We start from the raw sequence: 15,550 nt of genomic DNA, 5'->3' as shown, positions 1-15,550 counted from the left end.
GCACTGAACACAACATTTGGGAAGATTGAATGTCGTACCGTAAAAATTATTCTGCAGTTTTACGATTGGTTTGGTAATCCCTCTATCTAGATTTCTAGAGTAGTCACTTTCGTACCTTTTCAATATCCTTAAAAGAAAAGGTCCATCTAAGCACTTGTCACTTCAGGCTCATTACAAATCGAAGGAGACCAGAGTCATCTTTAGCTTTTTCTCAACTCTTAGAAATTGAAAAAGCAAGTTGTGTCAAAGCATCATAAAATTCATTTAATTCAGAATAACATTTTCCCCATTTTATTTTGAGTTGATCAAGTAATCTGCAATCGTGGAAGAAATTCAATCAAAACCCCGTCGTTCGTGGAGACTAACGAGTCAACCATCTTTGACTCTGAAAACGAAACCATTCTGGGCCAAGCGGTCTCATTTAACTGGGTCAAACTATCCTGGTTTGTTTGAAACTTGTGTTTCAACATCCTCAGAAACTCTAGTTACTCCAACTATTTCTTGTATCCCTGCCTCTACAGAAGAAGTTCCACAGTTACAAGAGGACACTAGAACTGATCCTACTGTAACGGTAAACACATCTATTCCTGAACCAACTCCATATAGGACTAATTCGGAAGGTGTTAACGCTCAAACATCTATCGTTGCAGAGTGTGCACCTTCTTTGGCACCAAAAATATTTTATGAACCTGACGGTCTGCCTATTCCACCAGGATTGATTGCAATAGAAGAGATTGTGGAAGATATTCCATCCAGTACCCCATTGCATTTTGGGACTGGGATCCACCTGTATCCTTCTAATTCAAAATTTAGTTATTTTTCATCGCAATTTCTTGTCGAATCGCTAGGAAATCTTTTGGATAGACTAAACATGTCTGAACAACCATCAACATCTAAGACTGTGTCAACTGACACAACTACAGTAGAGCTTCCTGCTACCATTCCTACAATGATTGTTGGTATACCATCTGTCCTGGCAAGTTATCAACAACAAGCCAGAGTCCAATCAGGGATTGTTCCGACGACTTGGTCAGTTCCTATTTCTTCATACAGATTCTCATCTGGTATTTCTTATGTTGAAACTCAACAAGTTGATCCAATGTGTCTTCAAAGGCCAATCTACCCTTTAAGTATTTAGATTGCCACCATATGGGGGGTACTATGCCTTTTCATTGTTCCCTCCTGGAGAACAACCATATGGGAGTTTACAACAAAACTCAGGTCAAACTGGAATTACATCCAGTGGTTGGGTGCCAATACTACCTCAACAGCCTAGAGTTGTATATTCAATGCAATCAAATCAACCTGTGTCGAATATTCCCACTGCACCGGCTATTGTGACAGTGTCACAAGTACAAGCGCTGCCTATTGTATGTCAACCTCAAGTCTCTCAGGTCGTGATACAACAGCCTCTCGTCTCCACAACTCAATCACAATGGCTGATTAGTGGCTCTTTAACTGAAGCGACTCAGGTGCAAACAGGAACTATCACCCCTCATCTTGGTCAAACATCCAGTATTGGACAACAGCAAATGGCCTCACAACCATTGTTGGTGCAATATCAACAACCACAATTCCAGCAAGCTTACTGAGGACCTGAGCAACAAAGCTTTGCAGGTAATGGACAGTCGTAGATTCAAATAGTTACCATCAATCATATCATAATGGTTATGCCCATCAACCTTATCAAAGTTATCAACATCAAATACATTATTCTGGTATGCAAAAACACACTGCTCAGGCAATCCCATCTTATCCTGGGTATGCTTCGTCAAACCTGAATCAACAGTTGCCTTTCGTCGTAGCTTTAGAATTACCAGATCTGAATCGACTAACAAATGATCCAATTGTTTATGCCCCTTGGTGGTCAGCAATTCCTCATAAACTTCCGTCAGATATTCCTAAATTCAATGGAAATCTGGGTCAAGATTTGTCGAATCATGTGATGACCTTTCATCTGTGGTGTAAGTCCAACACTCTCAATGATGATTCGATTAGGCTTCACCATTTTCCGCGAACGCTAACTAGTCCGGCAGCGAAATGGTACATCGAATTACCTAGAGCTTAATTCGATAACTTCAACGCCCTTGCCACCACCTTTTTAACCCATTTTCAGTTACCAATAAAGTACGAAACAGGAACGGAGCTTCTTACCAATTTTAAGCAGACGACAGCCACTCACATATCTGATCATATTCATGAGTGGTGACGTTGTCATTGAATGGTAAAAACATATGTTCTTGATCAGCTACTAGCTGAAGGGTTTATTTAGTCACTGTTACCTTCTATTACAGAAGATGTGGCTAAGGGGGGAGTTGTCACTAAAGAGAAAGTCAGTGCATGTGCACAATATCTAGACTTGATCTATACTCAGTCTGGCATGCTCTATGACAAAATTCCTAATGCTCCTAGACCAGAATTTTCCGTTCCTCCTCCTCCTAAATGGAACAGGGACTCTCATGCCGATGATGGCGTGATTGGCACCTCAAGTATGCAAACCACAAAGGCCCCATCTGGTAAAGCCCTTGCAGTTTCCAGTAAAAAGGCAAATGACAAACTTCCTGCCTCAAAGGTTAATGCCATGTCGGCCGAAAAAGACAAAGAACTGAAGCAACCAGGGGGCAAGAAGAAATGGAATAATAAAAAGAAGAAACAAGAAGATTCGACTCCTGAGAAATCTTTTGGAAACCCTACTAGGAAAAAGAAACCTCGTTATCAATGTTACATATGTGACGACGAGAATTTCATGAAATATTTTCCACATAAAGCTAAGGTTATGAAATTTTTAAAAACTTCAAATACCCCAGCGGTGTTGACTAATCCGTTTCCAAGCCCAGAAACAAACCTGGTTGCTATCGATCTTGCTTCCCCATCCCAAGTTCTTATGCTATCCATCTCGAAACAGCAAAATGATGCTTTGATATCGACAAGGAATAAAGATTATGGGAATCCACAGTCGTCAAACAGAAAGGCTATAGATCAACCCAGTAGTTCGACAACAACTTCACCAGAAGTTGTTCCACCAATCATTCCTGAATTAACAATAAAATGACCTAAGTGAGTAGTACATAAATCGACGTTTAATCCCCGTGCTCGAGCAACAGATAATTATAATATAGTGGAGGATCTAGCCCAATCACCATCCGCTATGTCGACACTTGAAGTACTATATAATTGCCCCTCCCAAAAGCAGGCTTTGTTATCAGCAATAGGTGGGATTGATCCAATGGATTCCAATCTAGTGGCCTTTAATCATAAAGGATACGAACCTCAGTTACCAGCCCAACTCACTTTCCTCATCCAAGTGAAATCCCTCAATAAAAATGTTCATCAAACAATTATTGATGAGGGCGCATCTACCTGTATTATGTCAATGAGTTGCTGGAAAACTTTAGGCTCTCCACCCTTGTCACGATCATCAACAACATTAAAAGCGCTCGATGGAAGAACATACACGCCATATGGGATATAAATAACTTGCAAGTTGAACTAGGGGGCAAGACAGTAGAAATTGAAGTTGAGGTCATTAATGGAAACCTTGACTACAATATCTTGTTAGGAAGGCCTTGGATTTATGCTATGGCTGCCGTTGTGTCAACATATTTTAGAAATATTGCATTTCCCTTCCAAGGTGGAATTACAATTGTTGACCAACTAACTTTTTTCCCCAACAGTTCCCAAGTTACCAAAATCATTCCATCGATCCATGGAAGCTCTCAGTCGCTTCAAAATATTGGACTAGGTCTCCTAAAAGACCCTTTCTTAATGGGTACTTTTTCCCTCTCGCCTCCAAGTAATCTAGTGGAAGTGGCCACATTGGAAACTTGTCATATGATATCTTCTACATCAACAAAGATGAAGAAGAACTATGACCATTTTGATAGTGTGGATCATGGCGAGGTATCGCCCCCAAGCCCTACCATACCTACATCATCTGACGATCAATTCAATGATGTTGTACATTATGTACTGGGGGCATTGGAACCATATCTTTCCTTCATGAACCCTTATGAGTTGTGATCAAAGGTCGGCAGAGGATAGTTCGTTGATTGGTGTCAACCTCGTTAAAAAATGAAACCAAGGATTTGAGCAGAATTCCTTGTCTTGTGTCAAGCTCGTTAAAAAATGAAACAAGGCTGAGCAAAGTTCCAAGTCGAGTCTTTCACTTGATCTCGTAAAGGAACCTTCCTTCCATCCACCTAATTACTGCGAGTAGTCTGGTGAATGTAACAAAGTTTAGGGGGCATGCACCCTTGTCTATTTTGCGGAAAAACCCAGCTGTAGAGGTGACTTTCCCTGTAAGTTATGTGATCGGTCCAAGTGACCTTTCACCTTTGTCTATTTGGTGGACAAAGTGTAGGAAGTATTTTGTCTAAGTATTGACAGAAAATCATCTTGCTTAACCACATTAAGTTTCCATATGGTTACTGAAGACTTTTTATGCTCGGGGCATGCAAGCCTTTTTATACAAGAAAAAACAACCAATTTCACTTTTAGCTTTTTAGCTTTATAGTTTGGTTGCTCCTAGCTTACATAAAAAAGGAAACCACGAGTAGGTTTACACGAAGTTCAAGCTCGTTAAAAAATAAACCTAGCAATGAGCATATGTTCCCCCAGAGTTCAAGCTCATTAAAAAATGAACCCACCTTCGGTAAATAATCTTTCTGATCGCATAGCTATTAACTTTTGAACCTTGGTCATGTTCTTACCATCACCTCCACTCTTTTTTAGCTAATCATACACCTCCATTTGATTGTTACCCTTTTGAGGAACAACTGTGACGAGTGATTCTATTAGACACCTTCTTTATACTGGTGTGATTGAAAAGTTCCAAACCTTACCTGGAACCAGTTTCTATCCAAAAACATCACTCGTTCCTCAAAAATGAGTCTCCTTTAAGCTCTTTTCATCTAACTCATAAAATATGAAAATATTGCTTAGCGATTGGCCTCTCCAGGTCGTTAAAGTGATTGGAAGTTCCATCCCTCATCTATATTTTAATCTTTTTGGACTTGAGGGATCATTAAACAAAAAGATCGAGTGTTTTTCATGTTCGGCTTGTTAAAACTATCGAAAAGTCATCCCTTTCGTATTATTTTATACTTTTTTGGCCTTAAGGGATTATGTTACGAAAAAGGACTACTGGAGTTGCCTTTCTGTCTCTTTTTAGACTCTCTAAAATCGAAAAGGACCAAGTTATCTTTGTCGTTAAACTCGTTAAAACAATAGCGACAAACTTGTCCATGCAGAGAAGAGCGAGTTTCACTGTCACCAAGCTCGCTAAAACATAGCGACAAGTTTGCCCGATGGGCAAATTATAGAACAAGCATATGTTATCCTCCTTACACTTGACAAAAATAAAGAGGTACTGGTCAAAAATGACTGGGGAAAAAGGGAAGAAAACTTGAATAATTTCACTGGTAGCAAGTCGCTCTTGAACCTGACACTTTCACTCCATCACCATGATTGAGTCAGGTTTGGTTATTCCGTTCGCCGGTCATATCACCATTGGTCGATCGTACCATCCACCTTGGGGTTAAAGCTACCAATCCATTTCAGTGTCACCAGTATGTTCAAGAGAAGTCACTCAGAGAATTCACCAACCTAGCTAACGTCTCATCTCCTGCAATACCTTCACTCTCCATTTTTCATGACCACCACCCTGAACCTTGTATCATCGGATCGTTTTCACATCCACAAAATCATTTGCTCCGTTTTGTGTCATTGATGTGGGATTCATTAAGGCCCTCCTATGAAGGGTGACTTCTTGTCGACATTAGCTCATTATCCAAGAAGTTGACTTAGGAACAACCATTTCAGTACTTTGAAGCTTGCATGCCTCAATGTCAAGTTTCTCACTTCCAGCAACAGGTTTACATCAATGGTCTTCGACCTAAATATTTTATGTGGTGTTCAACATCAACTCATGTATTCACACTACGTGAATTGTACTGCAGTACCTTGAGGGTCATCATCATTATCGGTGATTCCTCCCGTGCCTGTTAACAGCTTACATCATTGGCTGGTAATCAGGCGATGTCTTTCCATGTTCAACATCAGAACATCTTTTCACATGGATCGACTTGTACTTCGGGTGAAGATTGAACGAGTTTAAAGACCTTGGATCTAGTTTCATCCATCTGGGCTGCAATATATTTAGGAAAACAAACACATCAAATGTACATCACAGCTGCATAGATAATCATCCAAACTAAAGGATGATGGCTCTACCAGAATCATCAGTCTGCCACACAGACGATTGTCTGTCTTATGTACATGAATATGAATTTATAAAGCTGAGCATGGGAATGCCCGCCTTAGCTAGATCATGAAAATATTATGAAGATAATGTACTGTGTTGTATCTTATTATAGGTCACCTTCTAGTTCGAAAAACCTTGGATCCTCATTATAAAGCATTTCACCCGACATCAAAAGGATTTACGACCTCATGCTTTAGGGGGCAACTGTTATAGACATATTTGGGCACTATAACCCCAATCACATATGTCCATAAATCAAGGGCTTCTAAACCCTGAAAAGTGTTGTTTCATACCCTAAAGGAACAAGGTCAGCTGATTACATCATCTCCCAGAAGTTCTCCATGAAAACCTACTCCGAACTGGTTAAAACAGGACCATACACACTGCTCCATGCATAGGGTGTGATGCATCTCACCTATTACATACGGGGGGTGCAATGCATATTGGAAATCACTTCTGTAGGGTGCAATGAGCGAGAGCAGATAAATGGCAGAAGCCGTTTGCTAGGTGGAAACCCAGAGAATCTTATAGAAACTGCTCATATGACACTTGCCTCTCTAGATTTGCCCAGGAATGAGCAAGAGATCTGAAATCTCCAAGTGGAACCAAGAACTATCAATGAAATGACACTAATCAAAATCCCAAAAGCTGACTCACTCTCCTGTAAACATCTATATATGGATCCCTCATCCAAGAGATCCAAGAGGCTGGAATTTTGTAATTTGCAAAGAAGTGTTGTTGTTTTCTCTTTGAAGACATTGTTGGGTGATCTTGTTTTGTATGAGGTGAAGAGGGCTTTCATGCTGGGAGGATGATACTGGATCAGACAGCCTGGTTGTAATCCTCTCTTCTACTACTTCTATCAATAAAGCTATTTGAGTTTTCCTCCATATGCTTGTATATCTCTGAATCTTGTTTGTGTATGCATTTATATGGTTAATGTACATCTGATACTACATCATTTATGGTTATAAATCTCTATGCTTTGATGGTATTCTGCTGCCTTGACTCTACAGGTGTTCTTTAAAGCGAGAAAGGAGTGGTGAAATCTCTATCAAAGGAGAGAGGAAACAGGCAAGGAGACTAGTGAAAGACTGAGGTTGGTGTTCTCTTCTTCTCTCTCATCTATCTCTCATAAAGGAAAACACAAGTAACATTAATCTGTTTGTTTCTAAGATAGCTACCCATCTTAGTGGGACTAACAACACTAAATGGACACTAGTTTTCCCGATAACACAGACAAACCAAAAGAAGAGGGCTTCTAGCAATTTGCGCGAAACTCCAAAGGTGATTGTTGAATTGTCTACTCCAACTCCAATTATGCCAAAAAGTACAAAAAGAATTCCAGGTGCAAATATATACTGAAGAGGGATCACTGTGATGAAGCAGTTTACAAGAAAATCAAAGATGAAGGCCGCGAACAAAGGTTGGTTTGTCACTTTCCTCTTTCAGCTTCCTACTTTTTCTTTCATCACTTGCAAGTTTCATTGATTTACTTCCCTGTGTCTTCATTGTTTCCTTGAATTTTTGAAAGGTATGCAAGACTCAGTTGTTGTGATCACAAAGCTTTTGACAAGTACTTTCACAATATTCTTGATACAACAATTCCATCTGTATTCTATGTTTTTGCTCATCTTCACAACAATTCACTGATAAAAGTTGTTTCTCCCCAGTGCCAATGATATGTCTAGCTGATAGATACCTCATAATTTCCATATTTCCAAATTTATTCATGCCACTTTAAAAAACCCCAAAAAAATTGAACTCCTTTGCTATATACCTTATGCTAGTAATTTTGATTATATATCGTTATCTATTTATTTCACTTGATTATTACTTTCTACACTACCCACCTCTCCTGTCTATTTTCCTTTGCACCTCTAAGTGCAATCGTTGGTTAATAGTATTTACAGAATTGATGCAGCTGTTTGGGTAGCCATCGACACCCGATTCAAGTATTTCAACCGAATATATAATATATATTAGGCTGTCTAGATGGATATTCAACACATTGAGCGGTCACCCGGAAAGTTAATTTTTACTGTTCAAGGTCATTATATTATTGTGAGTTGCTGGTCACAAACCTGCCGTCAAGTCAAATATAACACGTGAGAAAAAGGAGAGAGGTCGGATTTATACTTCGGCGAAAATAACATTCCATTGTTGGATTGCGAGAGTGAGCAAAAACATTACCAAGGTAGTTGTTTATCGTAGAGAAATTATTTTAAATATGCTAGTTTTATTTATGTTATTAAAACATCTTATTCATAATTCTCCGCGTTGCTGCAACGTATAAATTAGCAATCACCTTTTGCATTCCGCTGCAGTAACCAAGTAGGTCTATCAACCAATCCTTCTCCCAAATGGCTTTCGGGTCTGTTTTTTCAATTTCGTGTGGTAGCGACGAAGTGACAATAAATTCAAACTTCCGTGTAGTGAAAGAAGCAGCAATTGACTGCTGTCACGATTTCTGATGGCCTCGTGTTAAGATGAGTTCAGAGTTGATGATACATCGTATACAAAAATAATAATACGTCTTTACCCATCGTTAGAGATTATAGATGTGGGCGATTGAGATAATATCATAGTTCGTTGAAGGTTGAGAGAAATATGGAGAAAATAACTAATATCACACATACCTTTGCTTTGCAAATTTAGTGCATTCTTTATCTTTAAGATATTCTTACCACACATATATTAAACCATTACTTAAAGATAAACAATTACTTAAAGAGTTTGTTTATGTCGAATGTTGTGTCGTCTTGTGAGAGAGATTTTCTTAATATGGAAGTTAATCACGGTCAACTATGGTCACATTGTGACAAAGATTGTCTCATGGTTTGACATTGCATTTCGACAAGCATGGTCAACTATGGTCAACCATGTTCCAACATCACATTGTGGCAAAGATTGTCTCAATATGAAAATCAACATTGGCCAAAGATTGGCCAACCATTGTCCAACATCCCATTGTGCCAAAGGTTTTCTCAATATGAAAATCAATCATGGTCAACCATCGTCCAACGTCGCATTGTGACAAATATTGTGTCAATATGAAAATCAATCGCGGTAAACCATGTTTATTTCAGGGTTTATAATATTTAACTTTGGGTTTATAATATTTATCCCTTAATATTATTCCCTTGGGTTTTAGTATTAATCCATTGGGTTTATTATTCCCTTGGGTTCAATATCATTCCCTCGGGTTTATAACACCTTGGGGTTTTAGAATTAATCCTTTGGGTTTATAATATCAATCCCTTGGGTTTATCAATCATGGTCAACCATTATCCAACATCATATTATGACAAATATTTTATCAATATCAAAAGCAACCAATGTCGCATTATGACAAGGATTACATCAATATGAAAATTAACCATGGTCAACCACGTTCCAATGCCGCATTGTGTCAAAGATTCTCTCAATATGAACATCAACCATGGTCAATCATGGTCAACCATGATCAATAACCATGGTGACATTATGACAAAGACTTTCTCTTGGTCCAACATCACATTGTTACAACCACAGTCATCCATGGTGAACCATCGTCCAACGTTGCATTGTGACAAACATTATCTCAATATGAAAATCAATCATGGTCAACCTTGACAACCATTGTTCAACTTTAAGTTATGCCAAAGGTTGTCTCAATATGAAAATCGATCATGGTCAACCATAGTCCAACGTCGCATTGTGGCAAAGATTGTGTCAATATGAAAATCAAACGTGGTCAACCATGTTTATTTTAGGGTTTATAATATTTATCTTTTGGTTTATATACCTTGAGTTTATAGTATTTATCCCTTGGGTTTAATATTATTCCCTTGGGATTATAATCCCTTGGGCTTAATATTATTCCCTTGGGTTTATATTCCCTTGGGTTTATAATCCCTTGGGTTTTTAGTCAACCATGGTCTAATGTCACATTGTGAGAAATATTCTCTCAATATGAAAATCAATCATGGTCAACCATGGTGAACCATGTTCCAACATCATATTGTGACAAAGGTTGTCTCAATACGAAAATCAACCATGGTTAACCATGGTCAACCATCTTTGTTTTAGGGTTTATAATATTTATCTTAAGGTTTATATAGTTTGGGTTTACAATATTAATCCCTTAGGTTTATTAGTGTCTTGGGTTTGTAACATCAATTCATTGAGTTTATTAATCTAATGTTTCATATTCCTAGGGTATAATAATATTGATAGGGTTTATAATATTATTCCTAGGGTTTAATATAAATCCCTTGGGTTTATAATCCATTGGGTTTATAATATAAATTCATTGGGTTTATTAATTCGTTAGGTTTATAATAATGCCAATATGGGTTTGTGACAAATATTTTCTCAATATGGAACGCAATCATGGCCAAGCAAGGTCAATCAGGGTCAACCCTTGTCAATCATGGTCCACATTTCTCAAGCATGGTCGACCATGGTCAAGTAAGGTTTACCATGGTCCTACACCACATTGTGACAAATATTGTCTCAATATGAATATCAACCATGGTCAAACATGGTCAACCAAGGTCCAACGTCATATTGTGAGAGAAATTTTCTCAATGTCAAGGTCAATCATGGTCAACCATCGTTTACAAGCATGGTCACATTCTGACAAATATTATCTCATGGTCTAACATCGCATTTTGACAACCGTGGTAAAATATGGTCAACCATGTTCCAACATCGCATTGTGACAAAGATCGTCTCAATATGAAAATCAACCATTGTCCAACGTTTCATGATGCCAAAGGTTGCCTCAATATGAAAATCAATCATAGTCAACCATTTTCCAAGGTCTCATTGTGATAAAGATTGTGTCAATATGAAAATCAATTGTGGTCAACCATGTTTATTTTAGGGTTTATAATATTTAAGTTTTGGTTTATATACCTTGGGTTTATAATATTTATCCTTTAATATTATTCTCTTATGTTTATAATCCCTTGGGTTTTTAACATTAATCCGTGAGGTTTATTATTCCCTTGGGCTTATAATACCTTGGGGTCTTAGAATTAATCCCTTGGGTTTATGATATCAATCCCTTGGGTTTATCAATCATGGTCCACCATGGTCCAACATCACATTATGACAATTTCTCATTATAAAAAGCAACGAATGTCACATTATGACAAGGATTTTCTCAATATGAAAATTAACCATGGTCAACCATGTTCCAATGTCGCATTGTGTCAAATATTGTCTCAATATGAAAATAAACCATGGTCAATCATAGTAAACCATGGTAACATTATGATAAATATTTTCTCTTCGTCCAACATCACATTGTGACAATCATGGTCAACCATCGTCCAACTTCGCGTTGTGACAAACATTGTCTCAATATGAAAATCAACCATGGTCAACCATGGAAACCATTTTTCATCGTCACATTATGCCAAAGGTTATCTCAATATGAAAATCAATCATAGTCAACCATAGTCCAACTTCGTATTCTGACAAAGATTGTGTCAATATGAAAATCAATTGTGGTCAACCATGGTCAACCATGTTTATTTTAGGGTTTATATACTTTGGGTTTATAATATTTATCCCTCGAGTTTAATATTATTCCTTTGAGTTTTTATTCTTAATCCCATGGGTTTATATTATTTAACTTATGGTTTATATTCCTTGGGTTTATAATATTAATCCCTTGGGTTTAATATTATTCCCTTGGGTTTGTAATACGTTGGAGATTTAGAATTAATCCTTTGGGTTTATCAATATAAGGGTTTATATCCATTTAGTTTATCAATCCCTTGGTCCAACATCACATTCTGACAACCACGGTCATCCATGGTCAACCATGGTCCAACATCGCATTCTCATAAAGATTGTCACAATATGAAAGTCAACCATGGCCGACCATTGTCCAACATCGCATTGTGCCAAAGGTTGTCTCAATATGAAAATCAATCATGGTTAACAATCGCCTAACGTCACATACTGAAAAAGATGGTGTCAATATGAAAATCAACCATGGTCAACCATGTTTATTTTAGGATTTATAATATTTATGTTTGGGTTTTTATATATTGGATTTATAATATTTATCCCTTGGGTTTAGTATTATTCCCTTGGGTTTATAAACCCTTGGGTTTTTACTATTAATCCATTGGGTTTATTTTTCCCAAGTGTTTATAATATTTATTTTAGGGTTTATATACCTTGGGTTTATAATATTAATCTCTTGGATTTAATATTATTCCCTTGGGTTTATAATATCTTGGGGTTTTAGAATTAATCCATTGAGTTTATAATATAAATCCCTTGAGTTTATCAATCTAAGGGTTCATATTCCTAGAGTATAATATTAATCTCTTGGGTTTATAATCATGGTCAAACATGCGCAACCATGGTCTAATGTCACATTGTGACAAAGGTTGTCTCAATATGAAAATCAACCATGGTCAAATGTTGCATTGTGACAACGATAATCTCTATATGAAAATAAACCATGGTAAAACATCGTCAACATTGTTTATTTTAGGGTTTATAATATTTATTTTAAAGTTTATATAGCTTGGCTTTATAATATCTTTCCCTTGGCTTTAATATTGATTCTTTGTGATTTTAGTATTAATACCTTGAGTTTATTATTCCCTTGGGTTTATAATATGAATCCCTTGGGTTTACTAATACAAGGGTTCATATTCCAAGGGTATAGTATTACTCAAAGGGTTCATAATATTAATGGTTGGGTTTATAATTATGGTCAACTATGGTCCAATGTCACATTGTCACAAAGATTTTCTCAATATGAAAATCAACCATGATCCTACATCACATTGTTACAAAGATTGTCTCCATATGAATATCAATCATGGTCAACCATGGTCCAACATTGCATTTTGACAAAGATTTTCTCAATATGAAAATCAACCATGGTCAAGTATGATCGTTTTAGGGTTTATAATATTTATCTCAAGGTTTATATACCTTGAGTTTATAATATTGATCCCTTGGACTTAATATTATTCCCTTGGATTTATAATCCTTTGAATCTTTTATTATTATTTATTAATTAATTTTCAATTAATTATTAATAATTAATAATAAATTAATTAATTATTTAATAATTTGATTAATAATTAAATAAATTATATAAATAATTAATAACATTTATATTAATAAATATAATTAAAAATATTAATAGCAATATTTAATATATTTATTTAATATTAATATTAATATTAATATTAATACTAGCAATATTAACGCTAATATATTAATAATAATATTATTAATATATTAACAATATCTATAATTTAGCATATTAGATTTATAATATAATAAATATCACTGTACTTGTGCTATTTTATGTTTAGGATATTCTTACAAGTTACCCATTAAATAATCACAAAATGTGGGTTGTGTTGAAGATAGTCTTACAGGAGTAAACGATTAATAAATGTGGCTTTCAAGAAGAAGAACTTTGGCTAAAGTTTAATGTGGCTAGATTGAGAGGACAAGCCATAGTTACAAGGAGGTCAGTGGAGAGTACACGCAATTAGTAAAAACATTTGTGATTTCAATGAGTTCTTGTTAGATTGAATTTTTTTTTCAAAAAAGTCACATTTACAAACTACTCAGGCTAGTATGAAAATAGATACAATTAGTTAAAAAATTGTAATTTCAATAAATTTCTGCTAAATTCAAAAAACCATACTTAAAAACTATTAACTCAATGATAAAATATATAGATAGACTAAAAGATTTCAATAAATTCCTGCTAAATTCAAAAAATCATACTTAAAAGCTATTAACTCCGTGATAAAATATATGGATAGACCCGACGATATCAGGGCCATTATAAATGCAGCAGTCGTCTGTACCTGTGCATGTCATGTTTTGTCGAATGTCCAACCTGCAAACTTGTTAATTAATAACTGACGTTTGAAACAAGTTGGAAATTGGATGTCCTTTCCGATAACTGATGATCGTATGCTGGAGACCAATCGACGATCACGTAAATGGGCCGATAGCGTTAGTTCATCCTATCGTAGTGCGTTTGTGCTTGTCCGAGTCATAAAAAAATTATTGAAAACAGCATGGGTTGAATGTTAATTAAAACATCTCATTTTTGAATGATCCACTTAATACATATATTTCAATTAAAACATCTATTGCTTTTGAGTGATTCTCTTTGGTTATAAAACTGACTAAATTTTACTCGCGCTCAAATATATTTTAATGTTTTTAAATTCATCCAATTAATGGATTTTTTTGTTGGTCACTGTAGGCTCTGTGAGTTATCTAACTTCCAAAAATCCGAGAATTAACATGAATGCTTAGTCTAGTTGATTTTTTTTTAGTATTTACTCCTAATTGCAACCAGTTTCAAATCTAAACATTTTACACCCAATAATACTAACAGAATTCAACATCCATTTATCAATTATAAAAATATCAATTTAAAAGAATTTAATTCTAAATTATTATATTCTTAATTATAATGGTAATAGTTTAGAATAATAAATTATTTTAATTAAAACCAATTTAATTTAGAGAAATAAAAAATCAATATTTGTATAGTATAACATAAATAAATGGATGTTGATGATTAGAACTTGTTATAATTAAATATGTTTTATTTAATTATAAAAATAAAAATTTGATGATTATGATGATGATGATTAACGTCTACTAAGGTCAATGTGGTCTATCGGATTTCAAGAAAAGAAATATAATCTAATCCGGTTCTTCAAAATCTTATTTCTGTGATAAAAAGGAAGAGAAAGAAGCGTTCCAAGATCACTATAGTTGGGATGATTTAATAATTCATGAAGATTGGAGAAGTGGTAGATGTTAGTAAATTGAGAGCGATGCCAGTAAGGGTCGGGGTAGTCTAAAAGAAAGTGTTTTTCATCTTCCACCTTCTTAGTATCGCAAATCTAACAAATTCTATCATACCAAGGAGCCTTGGGAGTAGACCACCGCTCGGTTTCACTTTGAAGCACATGAGAGTTAGTCCTTATCCTAGCAATGTTCAGGTTTTTCTTAGTGCTACTCAACACAGAGAGATAATTTTCATTATCAAGGGTGCGGTTGATCACCTCCTTATAGTATCTCAGCTTCCTTTTACCCTCCAACTCCTTATCATCCCATAGCTTGTCCTTAAACTTGGAGGCAATACTATTTTTGACATTATCCTTGTTTCCCATGACGATCTCTTCCTTAATCCCCTAATGGTTGAGCTGAGACTAGGCATCCTTATTCCACCCGTGCTTGAGGCGAAGGTGGGGGTTTTTACTAAAGTTAGAAGCAATTTTTGTA

Source organism: Pinus tabuliformis, chromosome J (genome assembly GCF_031772625.1).
Source record: "Pinus tabuliformis cultivar Carrire ecotype Pingquan chromosome J, CPIR1, whole genome shotgun sequence".
Taxonomy (NCBI): Eukaryota; Viridiplantae; Streptophyta; class Pinopsida; order Pinales; family Pinaceae; genus Pinus; species Pinus tabuliformis.
The sequence above is the reverse complement of the archived record's forward strand: the minus strand, read 5'-3'. Positions refer to the sequence as shown.